Source organism: Misgurnus anguillicaudatus, chromosome 16, assembly GCF_027580225.2.
Source record: "Misgurnus anguillicaudatus chromosome 16, ASM2758022v2, whole genome shotgun sequence".
Classification (NCBI taxonomy): domain Eukaryota; kingdom Metazoa; phylum Chordata; class Actinopteri; order Cypriniformes; family Cobitidae; genus Misgurnus; species Misgurnus anguillicaudatus.
Window position 1 is genome coordinate 21,431,502 of NC_073352.2, and position 21,366 is coordinate 21,452,867.

A 21,366-nucleotide genomic window follows, 5' to 3' on the forward strand; every position below is an offset into this window, starting at 1 on the left:
CTCTCTCATGTCATCAGTTGGAAGGCTTTGTGATGGAGGGTCTGGCTGTCATGTTGACTTAGCTTAGTTTGGTGGGCGACTCTCCCTCCCTTCTCTCTTTCCCTATCTCACTTAGTCACGTACCCATTGATCTTGTGAAAATGACAAAATGGGGGAATAATATGAGTCGACTGGCGACATGCTACTTTGTCCCCACTCTCATACGGCTTGCATCTTCAACATCACTGCCAACAGCTGTGGGCCACTGGGCATAACAGGCAGGTGTGTTTGTGTGTGTCTGTATTTTTACAAAGGCAGTCACTTGAATGTGTGTTTGTTGAAAATGGATAAACTACTGTAAGCTTAACATTTTCAATTAAACAGGGTTTTTTTCTGGCTGAAAATGATGTGGAGGTGGTGCCATCCTGATCCTCACATGCATGTGTATCGTGAATCAACAACACACTTTAGAAGCAACATATTTTTAGTGTTTTAATAATTAAAGGATTAAAGAAAATGACAATATTTTTATTTTATAAAATATTAAATTAATTAAACACAACATACTGTAGCAGCTAATGCATTCGTTTCCAGTAACAAACTGCAAAGTATGTTTTAAAATAATATTTTCTCTCTCTTTTTAATTGTTTTAGTTTTTCTATAACCAAATTGAATTAAACTAGTAGCTGGCTTGTATTATTGTTTTAATATGAATGTATTTCCTCTTGTAGATAATGAACTAAATATTAACTTGCAACTTGTCAAAAATGTGTCAATAATTTGCATTATTTGGGCTAAGTTCTATAAATAAGTCTTATTAAATGCAGAGAAAAGCTCGTTCACATCCTTCACTCACTGATCTCTGATTGATTCACTGAGCTCTGATTGATTCACTGAGCTCCGATTAATTTACTTGATGACTAAGGGCCAGATTTACAAACATCTACCACCAGCGCAAATCCATAATTTTGACCTTAAAGGCGGAGTGCACAATATCTGGAAAACGCTTATAGCCAATCAGCAGTAAGGGGTGTGTCTACTAACTGACATCGTTGCCTGGGTTGCGTATGTGTGGGGTGGGTCTATTAACAGAAAGTCTAGATAATTTTAGGTGTGTTTGTTTAGGTGGTTTCAAATGTCAACATTGGCTTACAGAGATCATGCATTTAAATAACAACTATTAGGATTTACTAAAGTTGATAATTATCGCTGAAAAGGTGTGGTCTAGTTATTTTGTGACTGACCGTATTGCATTTTTAGGAGTATCTTTTGAGACGCAAAATTTATAAGAGAATTTACTGGTATTTAATGCTGAATAAAAGCGTGTTCTAAGCAACTTTGCACATGAAATGGCTGCAATTGTTGCTGATAGGAGGAGGCATAGCAGAGATCAGAGAGCGCATGGTAGAAGGGAGAGGATTTTTCTCACAGATCTATTTTTGTTTTAATGCCAGAGTAACATATTATTCAAAAATAGTGTTTGCCAAGACACATTATTTTTAATTTGCTGGAGGAAATTAAAAAGGAGTCACTAAAAGAAGTCACAAAAGACCAGGGGCCCTATCTTGCACCCAGCACAATTGACTTTGTCAGTGACGCATGTATCATTTCGTATTTTGCACCGGCGCACAGCGGGTTTTTCCCTCCACAGACGCACATCGGCAAACTAGGGAATGAACTTGCGCTGCCTGGGCGGTTCAGCGCAAAAAAGGAGGCGTGTTCCGGCGCAAATTATCTCTTATGCTATTTTGCAGTTTCAAAAAACAATTGCGCTACTAACAAAAAAAAACTAGTCTAAAGTCAGTGGGACGTTGCGCGTAGTTCATTATGCTATTTTAAGGGCGCATGCTTGACCATATAGCGTGCACAACGCGCATTGCTTATCTAATCTACACAGATGCAACAGTTATTTTTGCAAATCATAAATTGTTACAATAAAAAATATTAACACATGAGATAAGGGAAACCATTGTGGTGAGCATTGGTGATAGTTTTTATTTATTGTGTGGCTGCGTTAAAAATTCTCATGCAAATAACGATTAAAATATTTTCATAAGTTTGTTGTGTGGCTGTATTCCGTTTATTTTATGTCAATCAGAATTAAACTGTTTTCATAAGAAATCTTAATGTATATGAACTTGATTTGTAAGTGTACTTTGGGGTTGGACCTTTCTTGCGTTTCCGATTTCAAAGCCCCCAAACCCTTTCAGCTGTGAGGGTGGACGCAGCGATGTCCTCTGCTGGCGTCAGGTCCTGTGTAGAGACAGATCCACCTCCCGTTACACGGCGTGCCCGATTTATGCTGGCAAGCTTGGGATTCCCCCGTCTCCTGATATCATTGTAGCGGATGCCAGCTGATGAGACAATTGTGGCTATTTCCTCTCACGCCTGTTTAAACGACGCTGATTTGTGCGGGTTTCTCCCAAGTCCCATCCCCATACAAAACAACATCTCTGTCTTTGACTGCTCTTACAAGAACGTCTGTCTCCTCGGCTGTGAACCACTGGCGTGCGCCTGGTAAATGCGTCATTATAATAGCAACCCGCCATGGAACTTGCACCCTTGCGTTTAAAGGGAATGTTGGATAGCGTTCTGATTGGTTTATTTGACGTTACGCCCAAACCACACCTATGAATAATGAACCTACTTCAGACCAACCCCTTATTAATTTGCGCCTCGCGCAAGAGTCATTTCTCCCGCCGGGAAAATAGCAACAGCGCCCAAGATCCGCCCACAAAGTCACTTGCGCTTTGTGCTTCGCACTTGCATTTCAGATCGTTAAAATTGGGCCCCAGGTCTTTCAAAACCCTGTTCTTTTCAGTGTACTATGGCTTTGTGAGCTGGGATTTTACATCTTGAATTTTCAGAAGCGGTGTCCGTGGTGCTGAACTCAAGGGCATCAGGCATAAGATCACTTGCACCTGAGGACCATCAGCTTTTCTTATTTGCAACCGCGCACTTATTTGCGCTGCTCTTAGTATATTGCGTTGGTCATGTGTTATTTAATTTGCACGCTTTTAGTAAATTACCCGCAGATATTTCATTTTTGGAATTTGCCCCGTTTAGTAAATCTGGCCCTAAATTGTTTCAACCATTCATTAAAACGAATTGTTTTAAAATAATCATCAATGTTCAAGTCATTACTCATCACATTGTGTGTTGTATGAGAGAGTGAACGCAATTACAATGTGTAACCCTGCTATTTCACCACCTCACTGTGCTGCAGAAACAGCGCCACCATAGTGCCGTAATGCCACAACTACAGTTACAAATGGCAATCCAAAGACGGAATATAACAACTGATTATGTTTTTATGAAGACCAATTACAAAGACACCTGTGAAAATGCAAAAACAAACCCTGTTAAGAAATGGGTACAAAATGTTAAGAAACTATGGAAAGTTCAATGAAATAATTGTGTGGCAGAAATGGGTTGAAGGAAGCACACACAACAGAATTATGAAGAAAATGGAGAATGCATTTCCCAAAGGAGTAAGTCACACTCCTGGGAAGAGTCTGTTTTTGTTAAATTAAAATGATGAAGGGCATGCTTTATGCGTGACGGTCAAAACTCGATGCATGTTAGTTTGACTTTGACTGAAGTGTCTTGATTAAAGAGACAGTCATTGCATAACATTTGCAATAATATCGTCATCCTATTATTAGCGGTGAAACCGTTAATATTGTTCTAGTCACTCACCACATTGTTTCTGCTACAAACAGCAATGATGCCTTAAATCATGCTGCTTGCAAATAAGAGGTGTTATTACTTTCCCAAGGAAACTCATATGATAAAACAGAAAAAATAGACTATAGACTTGCATCTAGGGAGGGACAAGAGCCATATCTAGAGACCAGAATATTATAGAGATGTGGACTCCTTTGATTTGGCCAGCAAACAACTTAGCTTTCAACCAAAACACTCGTACAAAAGCATGGCAACAAACTAGCATCCGTATACCAACATAGCAACCACATAGCAAATAGAGTAAGAAATGGCTTATCTAATTTCTACACTCACCTAAAGGATTATTAGGAACACCATACTAATACTGTGTTTGACCCCCTTTTGCCTTCAGAACTGCCTTAATTCTACGTGGCATTGATTCAACAAGGTGCTGAAAGCATTCTTTAGAAATGTTGGCCCATATTGATAGGATAGCATCTTGAAGTTGATGGAGATTTGTGGGTTGCACATCCAGGGCACAAAGCTTCCGTTCCACCACATCCCAAAGATGCTCTATTGGGTTGAGGTCTGGTCACTGTGAGGGCCATTTTAGTACAGTGAACCCATTCATGTTCAAGAAATCAATTTGAAATGATTCGAGCTTTGTGACATGGTGCATTATCCTGCTGGAAGTAGCCATCAGAGGATGTGTACATGGTGGTCATAAAGAGATGGACATGGTCCGAAACAATGCTCAGGTAGGCCGTGGCATTTAAATGATGCCCAATTGGCACTAAGGGGCCTAAAGCCTGCACAGTGGTAACAAGGCATTATGGATCCATGTTTTTATTCTGTTTACGCCACATTCTGACTCTACCATCTGAATGTCTCAACAAAATGGAGACTCATCAGACCAGGCAACATTTTTCCAGTCTTCAACTGTCCAATTTTGGTGAGCTCATGCAAATTGTAGCCTCTTTTTACCATTTGTAGTGGAGATGAGTGGTACCCGGTGGGGACTTCTGCTGTTGTAGCCCATCCGCCTCAAGGTTGTGCGTGTTGTGGCTTCACAAATGCTTTGCTGCATACCTCGGTTGTAACGAGTGGTTATTTCAGTCAAAGTTGCTCTTCTATCAGCTTGAATCAGTCGGCCCATTCTCCTCTGTCCTCTACTATCAACAAGGTATTTTCGCCCACATGACTGCCGCATACTGGATATTTTTCCCTTTTCACACCATTCTTTGTAAACCCTAGACATGGTTGTGTGTGAAAATCCCAGTAACTGAGCAGATTGTGAAATACTCAGACCAGCCCGTCTGGCACCAACAACCATGCCATGCTAAAAATTGCTTAAATCACCTTTCTTTCCCATTCTGACATTCAGTTTGGAGTTCAGAAGATTGTCTTGACCAGGACCACACCCCTAAATGCATTGAAGCAACTGCCATGTGATTTGTTGATTAGATAATTGCATTAATGAGAAATTAAAAAGGTGTTCCTAATAATCCTTTAGGTGAGTGTATATCTAATACAAGACATTAAATGCCTGCATCATGCAAAATGTTGCTAGTAAATGTTTTCATGCCTGCCTCTTCTCAATGGGTTTCGCTAACCTATTTTCATTTACATTGTCATAATTTATTCATATGTCAAACCCATCATCATATATTTAACCCATGTCAAAAAAGTGCAAGTTATAAAAAAAAAAAATCAAGTACAATTACAATATTCAGACCCTCGATGCGAAATGCTGACGTTGTCTGTAAAATACAGTAAATTCTGAGGAAACGGAGAGTTATTCCATCTGAGACATGATGGCATTTGTTTTGTTGCTGCGTCTCCATTATTAAAGCAGAATGTCACTGCAGATGTGATGTATATTCAGCCGTGGAGCCGGAGGTGCAGTAGTGTGTCTTGCTTTGGCTGGTTGCATGCCCTGTCAGATCTGGCTCCACTTTCATATCAGACGTCTCAGCTGCAGCTCTAGAGACGAAGCTTTGCGCTGAGGCTACGTGAGGGGGAAGAGTCCTCAGGGCGAGAGGTCTGGAGTGTTTAGATCACTGTGCGTTTGTTCACTGCCTCTGTCTGGTTTCCTTTTATGATAGCAAACAGCACAGCACAGTGGACGTGTGTGCAAATGTTAGTACTGATCAGTTCCCTAAGGTATGTGGACGCATGGACGTACACGCACACACACACACATGCATACGCGTGCACACACACACACACACACACACAAACTGTTTTCATACTGTACTTTAGTTAATCAGCACCTCTTTGTAAAGCCGTCCTTCAGCGAAATGTTATATGGCACCTGTCACAACATCTTGATGTATGACAAATGACCAACTCTTACAGTACTGTACCTAAAGTGTTTTTTATGCTTTACTAAATCCAGGGATTTGTGACACAAGCAAAATATTTCTCATCATTTATATTTGTCTAGATTCATGATATGTTGTTTCCATCTTGTCATATTTGAGGGATGTATCAAATCTGTTTTATGCTTGTGCACATGATTGCATGTTGCTTATTCATTTGTAATTCATATTATTTTACTACTATTGTCCACGCACATGGAAATCTCTGTAGTTCTGTGTAATCTCTTAGGGATACAGAGAGCTTTTGACTTTTTGCAAGTGATCTCAGGAAAGCAAAAACCCTGTGGTCTAAAGATGTCCCCATCCTGCAGTTATCTCCATTTGAAGAAATCACAGATGCTGTTCTAAGTTTAGCTTTATCTATGTGAGACTTTATTGAGACTGAAGCCCAGCCCTTGTGTTTGTGCATTGGTGGGAGACATAGCTTGCACATTTTTGGCAAAAATATGCATCGCATACTTTGATTGGGTTATTTCTCTGTTGTTGCTTGAGGCTCAGCGATCCATCAGAAAGAACCAGGTTTCATCCCCAATATAGAGAAAATAATTTGAGGCACAGTTATACACTGAGAAGTGAACATTTTTAAATTATTTAGAGCTGATTCACGCAGAACTGAAATTACTGTAATGAAAAACGTGTTTTAGCAATACACAGATCTTCATGTCTATACCTCTAATGTAAAGAACTTAACACTAGAGTTAAACTGTGGAAGCATAGTCGCTTTTAGTCGCTTTGGCGAAATTCGGCGATATGAATCAAAATATGTCATTTATGTGAATCGTGTAGATCAGAAGTTTTTTTTGGGGGGGTCAGTCGGTCAGTCAGTCAGAAATTGTAAGATCAGACTAAAGTGAGACCATCTGCATCTTAATCATCCTTGCGTCTTTTGTCCAATCAGCATTCAAAAGCAAGATAAGGTCATCCTCTTACATGGACAACGTTTTGCGGCACCATCTCGGTTGCTCAAAAAAATAAAAATATTTTTATTCTGTATAAATATGAATCACAACAACATACATACATATAGAGTCTAGCATGCCGCTGCGCAATAATGCTGTATTTAGTATACCATGATGCCTTACAATTTGAGTATTTGCGCTAAAACTGTGCAGATTTGACTTGCATGAGCTTTACAAAGAAATTAACGATTGAGCATAATTGAAATAATTGAACCCGCCAAACTGGCTAGTGATTTGATAACGTTACCCGCCACAGCTGATTTTTACCCGAATTCGGCAGGTTGGCGGGTGTTAATTTCAAACCCTGCTTATACTGTATTTGTTAGAGGCAAATATTGCTGTCACTGGCATCCTGTTTTGATCTCTCACCATCACATACAGAGAAACAAATAAAACAAAGTTATACAATCTGCATCTTTAGTTAAATAAGCTTCTTGGAGATGTTTTGCTCACTAATCTATTTAAAATAATGTAATGCAAACCTGCATTGTTGTATTATTTAGGGATGCACCGAATCCAGTATTCGGATTCGGCCGAATATTGGGCTTTTTGACGGGGTTCGGGTTCGGCCGAATCTTAGATTTTTTTTCCACCGAACCGAATCCTAGGCTTGCGCTTCGCTGGTCGACATCACGCGGCCGTTAATTACACACATCGGATGCTGACGGAGATAAAAAAAAAATTCGGTGAGCCTTAGGGGCGGTTCACATTTCGTGGACGCACCTGGAAAAAAACTAGTGCATCACACCGCTGTTGACTGCTTTCATTATGCATAGGCTTATGGTAATTGTCAAAATAGTTTTTCCCACTTGTAATCCTGGCATAATGTTGCCTATCCTTTTTTTTAACAATAAAATGAAAAATACACTGCTGTGGTCGTTGTTTACTTCATTAATGTGTTTTACTGTGTTAATGGAATAAGGTTGCGAGTAGGATTCGGTATTCGGCCGAACCCAAAAAATCTGGATTCGGTGCATCCCTAGTATTATTATACACAGGCAGCGCGTTTTAACAGTAGGAAAAATAGGCAATTTTAAGCCTTTTGTGCTATTTTTATCTTCCAGGGTCAAAATTTTTCTTTCTGTTCAGCAGAACAAAGAAATTTATACAGGTTTGTAACAACTTTAGGGTGAGTAAATGATGACAGGATTTTCATTTTTAAGTGAACTACCACTTTAAATATAAAATAACTAAAATAAATAAAAATATGCGATTGAAAATAAGGATCATGTATAGTCTCACACATATATAGTATGGAGGGATTGTAGTGCACATTTGTTGTAAAACTACTCTGAAAAATATGTATTAAAATAATTATTAAAGCGTTACATAAAATATGTCGAAAAAGGTAAAGTGTTTTTTTACTTGTTTAGGTGAGATAGTTATAATAATTTGAAGGTCTTTTTTAAAGTTTTACCCCTCCCATTCATAATCTCCCTATATTAGTCACTTAAAATGGACAATTCTGGCCAGATAAACGATAGACTAATTCACTGTTGTAAACCACTTGAAAGTTTTAGTGCACTGTGTCTTTAGGGCTTGTGAAGTTGCATCATGGGCGGCTATGGATTAAATTTGGATGTTTCTTGTGTCATCCCTTATATTTTATTCCATTACCAAGTTTAAGCTAGACAAAATGCCTCACAGTGGGCAACCAGCCAGATCTTTGAGGTTTGGAAACTGAAAGATTTACCACAATGACATTTTCTTTCCCATAACATCATAACATAGAATCCAGGAAAATGGAATTAGTCATATGATCCAACTATTGTGATTCGATTTCATTGATGGAGAGTGTGAGGAGCACAAAGTTAATGATTTTTTGTGTGTGTCAGATTAATAACTAGCACAGATTATGGTAACATAGTAATTAATGAGATTTTTCAGTTAACATTCTTGCATTCATTGAATTAATTCTCTCAACTGCCCTTATTATATTAAATCTGGATTAGAAATGGAAAGATTATTATTTTTTTGCTGCAAATTGGTTTTCACACCACTATTTCTTTTTTTTAGACGTATTCGCAAACCTTAAAATGTTTGAATCATCAAAAACATCAAAGTGCTTTTCCTGTAATGCATTTAACTATACGAATTTTCCACATTCATTGGATGCATAGTGACACCCTTACACCCACTAAATGGAGAGTTAGGGGGTGAAATTTATTTCTACCTGACGGGACAACAATTTTATGTGGCCTATTGTGTGCGAAGGGCTGTGAAAGAGACCATTTGCATGCAAATGCAAAGGGGAAATGATTTCTCTGAATCACCAGGAACACCACTCTTCACTGCATCTTCTGCATAGGCCTATTCTGAAATGGGATGATGCTAGTTTATGCTTTATGCTAAAGCATCATATCGTGGGGAAAATTTCAATGCTCGGTTAGGTCTAGGCACACCTATTTCTTTCACAGATACTCTCATGTAAAAAAGTAATGTGGCCTAGTGGATATAGATCAAGACTGACTGAAAGGTTGCCTAAAAAGAGAAGCGGTCGCAGCTGTTTCAACCCCAGGTTACTGCACCTGAATCATGCCTGGAATATGTTCACATGCAGGGCAACTGCATATGCGAACACGTACCTTATTCAAATGGTGTGCCCAAAAGCTATCTGCCCACTTAATGGATTAAATGTGTAGAACTTAAACCGTTTGAAAATCTACAGTAATGATACAATATGAATAAATAGTTTGTTGAATGAAAAGTGTTGTTATAATATGTTTATTACTACTGTTGTATTATATTGTTTTGTACAATTGTATAGCAGTTAGGGTTGTATCGGTAGTGCCACCAATACCACAAAATATTTTGACATCAGCAAGTACTTGAACCCATACCGATCCGATACCACTTTCTTAAACTAGACCTAGCTTTGCTAAACTAATTTCTTCTTCGCTGCACAGAATGTAAACACAGTTTACCACAAGCAACCACTGTTTAGAAGAAATAAAAACGTGCCAGCTGCTGTTTGGCAGTATTTTAGACTAGTAAAACGACAACATGTCTCATATGCCATGCTGCAATTTCAAGGGGTGGCACAAGTATAAGCAACTTATTAAAGCATTTGTAGATGTGTCACCCCGAAGAACACAATGGTTACATAAAGGCTAGGGCAGTGAAGAATGAGCTCTGCTCTATTACTCATATCTCTTATTTCACTATATTGTGGCTGCACTTTATAATTCAATTTAATCAATTCATACAGGGATAGTAGTATATACTGTAGCTGTATATACAGACACACACCCAGGTATCAGATCAGTACACGGTATCAGCCAAAACCCTAAGCCCAGGTTTCGGAATCGCTATCAGGGAGAGAAAAAGTGTATAGGAACATTTCTAAGGGGCGGGACACACAAAAGCTTTTTAACGCCTGGAGAATGCCGAATGCCAGCTGTTTTTTTCAGCTGAGCGCTTTGGTAGCTGTGATACTTGAGCTATGAACTAGGTGGTTGTTGTGATGGTTGTCCCGCCCCTCCTCCACTGTGATTGGACGGATGTTTGACAACTGACATTGACAAGCGGAGCTTTTCACCCAAAGTTGAATCTCTTTCAACTAGGAATGCACCGAATCCAGATTTTTTGGGTTTGGCCGAATACCGAATGCACTGTTTAAGATTTGGCCGAAACCGAATACCGAATCCTACTCGCATCCTTATTCCATTACAGGGCTCGCAAAATTTCTAAATCAAATTTTGCCAATACAAAACGAATAGGGCCTCTAACCACAATGCTTAATCTGCTATTCTTGTTGTTGTTTTGATGCTGTTGTTTTTTTAACAAACAAAAAAACTGGATTTCCATGTAAACCAACTGTTCCTGCTCATCCCCACACCAGATATACTCACCATTTCAAAGTGGTTCAGTGGGTCACAAAACTCACAGTTTGGATCATCCAGTTACAGATTGGACCATTTTTTCGATCAGAAAAACAGGGGCTACTGTCGCTTTAAGAGCGATTCTGCACAGAGTCACTCTCTTCACTGAGAGTGGCTTTTTGACGGGGTTCGGCCGAATCTTAGATTTTTTTCCACCGAACCAAACCCTAAGCTTGCGCTACGCTGCCGTTGATTACACACATCAGGTGCTGACGTCGAGATAAGCATTTTTTTCCCGGTGAGCCTTAGGGGCATTTCACATTTCGTGGACGCACCTGGTTAAACTAGCACTTTTAATGGGTGACGTCATGCATTGCCGACCTGAATTGTGGATCCTTCGGCGCCATGTCAATGCCGTTGCTCGCAGCAGAAGTTGAAGATTTCTCAACTTTTTAAGCGGCAAAGTGTGCGTCAGCCAATCAAATTGCCTTATGCAAATAACCTAGCCAGAGCCAGCCAATTACGTTTATGGAAGACCGGAGCATATGCTGCGGCCACTTTGATTGGCTGTTGGCCATGCTTCAAACAAGCCCTTCGTCAAGCGTTAACGCTTTCGCCCCGTGTGAATGTAGCGTTAGCCGAGCGCCGGCTTTCAGTGCGGATAAAATCCGCCAGCTGCTGGCTGTTTTGAAAAACAATTGAAAACATGCGCTGGCCGCGGCCGTAAACGCTTTTGTGTGCACACCCCCTAATAGCAGTAAATCATTCATTTACCAACATACTAGCAGCCTGCAGTTGCAGATTTGCTAAATGTATTTTACGTATTTTTGCTGTGGACAATTTTATACTCAAACCTTTTTGAAAGTCTCATTCGGTTAAAAACACAGAAACAATGCATAAAAGATTTGACAAGTTGGAATTTCATTTTGTTAGCATGTGATATAATGAGTGGCAATGTTGAAACAGGAATTTGATTTGAAATGGTTTGCTGTGTGTTCACATCATTGGCAGTGGCAGATCCTAATATAGACCAGCAATATTCTGGCCAACGCACCTCTAGTTTGCAGTTTACAAAATCAAATGAAATTCCCCCGCTTGCTACTCATACATATTACTATACTTAACATGCACACACACACATGCACATACAAATATATACATTTGTTTCTGATTTTATTGGTCTCGTTGTAACACAACATCTTTTTTTTACAAATGTACATCACAGTTTTTATTATTTTAATTTACAAGCCTCAAACCAATGCAGATTATATCCCGACACAATGCAGGATTGTCCTTGCTTAAAATTCAATTCCTTTCTAAAACCCTGCTTCAGGGTTCCTTATCATAATCCAAATCCTTCACTAGAAGGTCACAGTGTTTGACAGGTCTCTGTTGAAACGCCAGGGCAATTTTTAATTACGTCCCAATTACATGCCTTGTGAGCAAAATGGTCTCATCAAAGATTTCCTGTAACTGTGGTTTTAGCCAATTAGAACAAGACTGCGGCGGATTATTTGATGGACAGTTTTTAATTTGATACGTAAAAGGGTAAAAGTAATCCCACCCCATTTCCATACACACACTCACATCTTTGAAAACTGCGTAGGGAGCAAATTAGTTTGTAATTACCAAATATTCCACATTCTTTGTCGCATTAATTCATTCTAATAGCAAAAATATTACATCCTAATCCACTGCAAATTCCTACCTGTCACAGCAGTATGATTTAAACGTGTGAGAGATGACAGCAAGAGGCAGGCGCTTTGTCACTGTGATTATGTAGACCTGCATAAAGCACAGCACAAGTCGACACATGCCGACTGTTAAAATAAGCACAATAACGTGAAATGCTTGGATTGTTGTTGTTTTAAATTAGCATATGCATGAAAAGGTTTATGTGTGGCACTAGTGTGAGTGCAGGCCATATATGGAAACCAAAAAAATATTTCCCTTAAGTTAAGTCACATATCCAAACTTTAAGTACTTCAAGAGAACAGACCCTTTAAAGCACAAATGAAACGAAGAACACAGTGAGCATATTGTACTGTAGAAAAAAATACAGACACTCAAGCCTAAGAGCAAATCTCCCTGGTACGAGAAGAAATGAGCATTATGCTTTTTACACTTATTAAACTATATTAAAGCATTAACAATGTAAATGTGAAATATACAAATAATTGAAAGTAATCTAAAACAATAACCACAGGAGGCTGTGCACTACTATGGCAATTCTTATTTTTAAACATAACTCATGACATTGATGTAGGATGTGTGATCACGTGTGCATTTATAAGCATTTGTCAGAATTTCAATCAATATTATTAATGAAAATTCATTTATATAAAGAATATGACAGACTAATGGGCGTAGGAAAGAAACAATGTGAGTGGGTCTGATCTCACAGAAAGTCGTGTTATATTCACGCAAAATTTAATACATTTGTGTCCATGACACGAAATTCAGCTTTTTTACGTGCCTTGACCACAAATTCCTTTTTCAAGACACTTGCACAAATTTCTATAAAGTGTTTCTCGTTTACGTGGCACGACTTTCTTTTTCGTTTTATTTTATGTATTGTTTTTTCATAGTTTTTTTCCCTATTTTCTTACCATTGTCGCTTGGGGTTGGGGTTAGATTCACTTTCTGTTACATTTTTAGACATCCTAACCCAAACCCCAACTCTTAACCCAACTCCAGATAAGAACAGTTTTAAAAGCAGAAGAAAAACATGTAGAAACCAATACATAAAAGTATGTCCTAACCCAAACCCCTAATTTAACCCAAACCCCAAATTAAACCCTAACCCCAAGCGACAATGATTTAAAAATGGGGGGGGAGGCTGGAAGTCTAGGCTGTAGCTAAAATGTGAAACAGAGTTTAATTTATTAGGGCATTCCTCTATTGGAAATGGTTTGAATAAAAAAAGTAGAGAAAAGTGAGTGGGTCCAATATCATCTTAAAAAGTGGGTGGGTCTTGTCCCACCCATATATAATGCCTTCGACGCCCATTGAGAAACTAGATTATGGATTGAATATAATATTTCACAATTCATTACTTTATATAAATTATAATATGTAATGCAGGTTTAAAGAAAATAATGAATGTAACATTTAAACAATTTGTATCTTTGCTGTGTGGAAGCAACCTCAAATGAACAATGCTCACCCCTTTGCCCTTTTGCAATGAGCCAGACACACAATGACCCTTAGATAAGATATATACACACAAATAATGATTGGCTTCATAAACCAGTTATTAAAGTAAACCTTCAGGTCCTTCACTTTTTCGGGAAGAACCATTAATCAAAAATAATGAGAAAACGTGGTTGTAAAGGTTATTATTTTTGCTTTTGTACAGAAAACATTCCTAAAAACGACCACACAATGTTCTTACACGTGGTCTTTTATTAAGTACTAGAAGGCTTGTGTTGTGGTATTGATTTTCTGCTGTTACATCATTGGGATATTAAATAACAAATGTTACATTTGTGAATGTAGCAACATGGCAATCACAACAACAAGGAGCGCCTCCTAACAAATCTACATCGACACTTAAGTCTGTTGGTTTCAAATAAATTACAAGGCGGTTTGGTTTTATTGTGCATCCTATTTAAACTTTATTGACACCCACTAATGATACAGCAAAAGCTATACTTACAGTAGACTGTCTTTTGGTCTGTCCATCATTTTGGCCTTTTTTAACACAATGGCTGTTTTTGTAGCTCAGTTGATAGTGAAATGTGTTAGCAGCTTAAAGGTTATTGGTTCAATTTCAAGGAAACACACATACTGATAAACATTTACCTTCAATGCACTGCAAGTTGCTTTGGAGACAAGTGTCTGCAAGTGTGTAAGGGCGCACTCACATTATCCAAACCAAACCAAACCAAACCATGCCCCAGCGCGATTGTCACCCCTCCCTACTCCCCCAGGTGCACGCACTCACACTGTACTTTTTATCGATCCGAGTCCGGGCGAGCTTTCGTCATTAAGATGCAATTGTTTTGAAAAAGGCAGGAAGTAAAACGCTCTCTTAACAGTGGAACCCACTGGAATGATAAGTATGTGTTTTTATTCGGAGTTGTTTTGGTGCGCAATTACAGATAGCCCTCTCACATGTCATCATATTGCTTAGTTGATCAGTCACGTGTGCAGTTGGACATTCACGTAACCCCGCTGCTCACATCAAAAGATTTTTACGGAGGCAGATAAGGGTGAGTGGTCACGCAACTGATGTCTTCACCTTTTGAATCGCGCTCAGGCGCGATTGCGCTCACACCACAGCTTTCCGCGCCTGAGCACAAGTGAACCGTGTTCCGGGCGCGGAACATAGCGATCACACTAGTCAAACGAACCAGGCTTTGGGGGTCAAACGCGCCCGAGCGCAGATTGGTTTGGATGGTGTGAGTGCGCCCTAAATGAAGAGCTCAGATGCAAAACTCTCTAGTACTGGGTGCTAATGCGACAACGATAATTTTCACAATATAATCATTATGCTCTCATTTTGTCCACGCAACGACAGCTCAAACAGGCCACAAAATACTGTGCGTCTATCATGCAGTCAGACTTAAAATCAGCAAATAGGGAAAACAGTACAACTCATGACTTACATTGTATCCAGCTAGTCAACTCTGTTTGCCATAAGAAGTGGTGGACCACCAGACAGCAAACATTTGACTCCGTTGGACGATCTGGTCCAAGCTTTTTAATCCATTATTTATTCTTCAACTAAACACCTTCTAAAGGGTGATTTTGTAGGGATAAAATCAGATTTTGCTTCATCTCAAGATATTTCACTTGCTTCCACTGATCAGTACTGTAGCTATCAATTAAACGACAATCTGCAATGCGGTTTTGAGACTCTGAAAACAATCCAATCAGATGAGGTCAAAAATAAAAAAACAACAACATTAGTTCGCTTACAACATAAAGGGGAGGGTTTGGGGCGCACAGTCATGCGCCCCAAGGCGGATCTGAAACCAGCCAATTAGATTCAAGTCACATGCTTTTACCACATTTACTGACCTACATAGACAATAATGTGGGCCCCAGACACACAAACATTAAGTTTTTTTTACTAAATGATAACATGACTAACAGTGAAACAGTACAGCTGATTTTTTTTTTTTTTTTGCACTATGTATTTAACTTTTTTGTAACATGGTAAAGAAGCTTTTCTCTCTGGCCAACTTTAAGGGGGCCCACATGGTCAGTCGCTTACTTCTGCAACAAAATCAGGCCTAACAATTTTAAACCAATATAAAAGAAATGTTATAAGGTGCAGTAGCAAGCCACTGGAGAACTGGGCTGTTGGGCCAAGACAGGGTTTCTCACAAGTTTTTTTTTCCACAAGTGGAGTCTTTGTTTTTAACTCATTTATTGACTGACTTTTTATGACTTGCATTTATAAACAAATTTATGTATAATATACGCAGAATGAAAGTTTCAGTAATGCCTCAGGCAGATCTGTCGCCAGAGAACTTGTATCAAACAGCGGTAAAGTCTCATCAATAGAGTGAACAGGTGATGTCTTATCACAGCCGGAGAGCCAGCCATGTGGATTAGACTCCAAAAATGACTGCTGCTGTATTTTAACAAATGCTTTCATACAATAAGCCTTCCCTTGTGTGATCACTCTTTCAGGTTTCAGATCAGTTTGAGGGACAGAGAGACAGAAAAGACACTTGCATAATGCCCACACACGCAAACTAACTTTAAGCACACGTGTGCATACGCTTATAAAGTATTCTGATTGCGTCTGCCTCGCACATCAGTCACGCACCACTGCTAATCCTTTACGCTCACCCTAAAAAAGAAAGAGCGAGTGGGAGAAACGGTGAAAAACCCAGAGTTAAAGAGATGTGAGAAGGGGATTTGCATTCAGAAGGGCAATCCGTCAGTTCAAGGGTTGAATACTCATGGAGCCCTGCTATTACCGATGGGTGCATTCGCACATTAAACCATCAGCCTGCTCCACTGTTATGTTAAGCTGCAGATGTGAGCGGTCATTGGAGCCCATTAAAAGTGCAGAGATCATTTAAAGCTTCTGTCTCAGCAAGCTCATAAAGTTGAAGAGTGCCTGTTTGCCCGGTCCAAGTTTAGGTGGACTTCACACAAACAGTGTACATTGGCTCAGCCTTCTGATCAATTAGGAAAGAGCTGAGAAAGCTGAATTGTTTTACTTTAATTTATTACAGGATCAAGAGGTTTTTGACAATTCTAAACCTCATTGACCTAACCTGTCCATGTTGGCAAATTCAACAATCATTTGATACATTAGCAGCACACAAAGCACGTCAGCTTTGCCAAACAGTATCGCAGCAATAATGATTGTTATTGGTTGAATCCAAAGGTTGAATCAATGTTGCTGTTTTGAAAGAAAAAAATTTGCTTAGTTTCCTCTGCATATAAATCAGGAATTAATAGTATCTGACTATTTGATGTAACGCAATAATTCATTATATATAGAGGCGGTTTCCAGGACAGGGCTTAGATTAATCCAGAACTAGGCCTTAGATATATTAGAAAATTTAAGTAGTTTTTACAAAAAATCTTACAAAAAACAATACTGATGTGCATCTTGAGACATTACAATGGCAATTATATGTTTTAAAGAGCACCTATTTCATTGCTAAAAACAACGTTTTTTGTGTATTTGGTATAATACAATGTGTTTGTGTGGTTTGTGATAAAAACACATTATTTTCCACGTACCATAAATTTTTGTACCTGAAACGCACGGATTTGTGTCCCTGATTGGCGAGCTAATCTGCACTGTTGTGATTGGCCTGAATACCTCTGACATTAGTAGGAAACGTGACGCTTCTTACCATGTTTGAAAGATTCGGTTGCTAACTGGAGTTAACTTAAAGGTTGTGAGTCAAAGTGGGAGGAATCATGATAATGTCGGTCTTGTCTACATCACCAATCCCAGGAAGTAAACTGTTCCCTGCAATCCGTGTGTTTGTTGTAGTACAAGAAAAGAAATTTACGTTGGAAATGATAACTCACGTCATCGTTTACATTGGAGTTTGTACCTATTGCACATCGTTAACATGTGCTAATACACACCTACACACCAAAGGAAATCTAAAAACGCGAATCGGACAATAGGTGCTCTTTAAGATATATCAGTGTATTTTTAATGAATGCATTTTAGTCTGGGACTACCATAAGCCCTGTCAGGGAAACCGCCCTATACTGTATTAACATCATAAATAAAATACTCCCATAATGACACTTTTATTTACTACTTGCGAATGTAACAATGCAGAATTCTTTTGTGTGTGTGTGTGTGTGTGTGTGTGTGACCTGGTAATTATCACGTTGTGGGGACCAATTGTGCCCACAAAGATAGGAATACCAGTATTTTTGTGACCTTGTGGGGACATTTTGATGTCCCCATGAGGAAACATGCTTATAAATCAAACAAATTGATGTTTCTTGAAAATTTGAAGTAGCAGAAGGGTTTTGTGATGGTTGGGGTTAGGGAATGGGGTAGGTAAGGGGAATAGAATATACAGTTTGTGCAGTATAAAATGCATTACGTCTATGGAATGTCCCCACAAAACATGGAAACCTGTGTGTGTGTGTGTGTGTGTGTGTGTGTGTGTGTGTGTGTTATCATTTGTCAGCAGTATCACTGTATCCCACACTGCAAAAAAATGACTTTCTTACTTAGTATTTTTGTCTTGTTTTCAGTAGAAATATCTAAAAATTCTTAAATTAAGATGCTAGAAAATAAGTCTAGTTTTTAAAGAAAAAATAGACAATTTAAGTGAATTTGTGCTTAAAACAAGCAAAAATATCTGCCAATGGGGTGAGATAAAAATCTTGAAATAAGTTTTCATTTTTCTTAAACACTTAATTCAAGAAAAAAAATTCTCACCCTACTGGCAGATATATTTGCTTGTTTTAAGCACAAATTTACTTAAATTGTATATGTTTTGTCTAAAAACTAAACTTATTTTCTTAGGTCATTTTGCTCATCAAGAAAATACTTTTTGATTTAAGAATTTTTAGATATTTGTTCCGAAAACAAGACAAAAATACTAAGTAAGAAAGTCATTTTTTGAAGTGCACATACTTTTTTTTAAAGTAAGGTTTCTGTCCACGGAGCATTTGAGTTTATAGGAGAGATATGATTAAGTTTCTCATTAAAAGAATAGTACTAGGTAGTATCATTACATTATTCTGTCTATTCCAAGTCTCTGAAATCCAAGTATATAGTGCGGCAAACTACCATTTTCTTCATTTAGATCACTGTTACCGCATTGGCAGTGGTGAAAACGCTGACCGTGGTTTCTCCAGAGTCCATCAAAGAAATGGAAAGAACATGACAGAGTGAAGTTTTAGTGTTCTTGATAGACAGACCAATCCAAAATGAGCAAAGTGTGGCTAACAGCACTTCACGGCCTCACATCTGATACACATCTAGCCCATCTGACGTTCCATTATGCTGGTTGTGTTCATTCACTTTCCTGCTGATTTTTCAGATGTGGGCTGTCAGTTTGCTCAAGTTAAAATAAACTGAGCAAGGGCTTTATCGAGGTGAAATTTGAGTGAACGAGGTGAAGAAAACACAACTACAACAGTTTGCTTTTAGTCTTCACTATGACAACAATTATATGAGCAAGAAGCCAAAAAGGAAAATGATGCCATGATATGGCACAAGTATGGACAGGTACTAGAAAATAAAGACACTAATAAGTGTCCTTGAAGTGAGAAGGTGACTTCTTAGGTTTAGGTGGTAAAAGGCAGGGCGGTTGTCATCAGACATCCGTCGTGTCCCTGCTGTCAAGGCCTGACAGGGGAGTATGTTTGCTTGAAGGCGACCCTGACCTCCTTCCACTACAACATGATAGGATGAACAGAACAGGATACGGCTCAATGTCAGTTTACACACTCCTTGTGTCACGTCTGTCGGGACCAGCCGTACAGCGAGTTATTTCAAATCAGAAAACAGTGTAATGCTCTTTTAGAAGTCGTTTTCTAATCCTACCCCTCCCATCTCAGTCTCTCTCTCTTAAAACTGTCACAAAATCACTCGTCGTTTCGAGTTCTATGGTAAATTATTGCATATGATGAGGTGTAATTGCAGGAGTAGTCATAATTTCATGTGAGGTGTGAAGGACGTAACAAATAAGTGTCAGGGGCCTTTTTTGAATCGCTCTGTTGGCTTATGCTAGCGCTGCTGCGACATCAAATCTCTGTTTCCATTTTATTTGAGGTGATGTGATTTTAACGATGGCCATTTAGTTACATTTGTACAGAATATATTTAAAATGTACACCTGAGGTTCCTTCGCACATTTAATACAGTCTAAATAGGTATTAATTAACTGTTACTTGGTGTCTCATTACACTAAGTGATCATAGCCCTTAATGTAGCAAGTTCTATTAACATCATTTTAGCAAAAAAAAAACATGCGAAAGAAAAACTCCACAGGCAAAGGCGTACAGAATTATTAATTTTTTAATCTGTTCTTAACTGTTGAATTAAATGGCATGTTAAATAAACATTTCAGTCATAAATTAGAGATAATGTTAATATAATTATTATAATTATTATTAGTAGTAGCAGTAACATTTAATACTAACAACAACAATAATTTACAGTTTTTTTCTATTATGAAGAATTGTTATTTACTATTATTTGTTTGGTAACCTTTCAAAAAATACAAAAAGGATGTATTTGTTAAGAATTAATTAATGCATTAGCTAACATGAACTAACAATGAACAATACTTCTACAGCATTTTTTAATCTTTGTTTATGTTGATTCTGTCATTAACTAATACATTTATAAAATGAAATGTTGAAAGTGTTAACATTAATTAATGCACCATGAACTCTGAAGTCACATTAACTAACATTAACAAGAATAATTCATGCTGGAAAACTATACTGATCATTGTTCGTTCATGTTAGTTAATGCATTTACTAATGTATACTAATACAAACTTATTGTAAAGTGTTACTATTAGTTTTTAGGTATTTATTGTTATTTGGGTAACACTTTACAATAAGGTTCATTAGTTAACATAAGTATACTACATTAGTTAACATGAACTAATAAGGAACTGCACTTATACAACATTTATTAATCTTTGTTAATGTTAATTTCATCAATTACTAATACTTTATAAAAATCTTGTTAACGTAGTTAAAACACTCTGAACTAACATGAACAAACAATTAAAAGCTTTATTTCTATTAACTAGCATTAACATAGATTAATACTATAGCAAATGCATTGCTCATGGTTTGTTCATGTTAGTTAATGCATGTTGCTATACTATAATGTTAACTAATGAACCTTATTGTAAAGTGTTACCATTATTTGTATTATTACCATCAGTGTTGTGTCATTGTATAGGCTACAAAAACTATGTGCTAACAGTAGCAAAAAAACGTTTAGTAGAGTACATTCCTTATTATTCACGACCAGTGATGGGAGTAACGTGTTACAAAGTAACGTGTTACTGTAATTCCACTACTTTTAGCAGTAATGAGCATGTAACAAAGTATTTTTTTAAATCAAGTAACGCAATTACAATTA

The 21,366-nt window shown here is 38.1% G+C and overlaps 1 long non-coding RNA gene across 1 annotated transcript in view; it reads left to right on the forward strand.

Annotated features, from left to right (window-relative positions):
* The first annotated feature begins 5,564 nt into the window (after positions 1-5,564).
* Positions 5,565-21,366, forward strand: part of LOC141350124 (uncharacterized) — a 148,616-nt gene continuing 132,814 nt past the window's right edge. Inside the window, exon 1 of the long non-coding RNA XR_012358110.1 lies at positions 5,565-5,808. This is a non-coding gene — a long non-coding RNA (uncharacterized lncRNA). The remainder of the gene's footprint in view (positions 5,809-21,366) is intronic.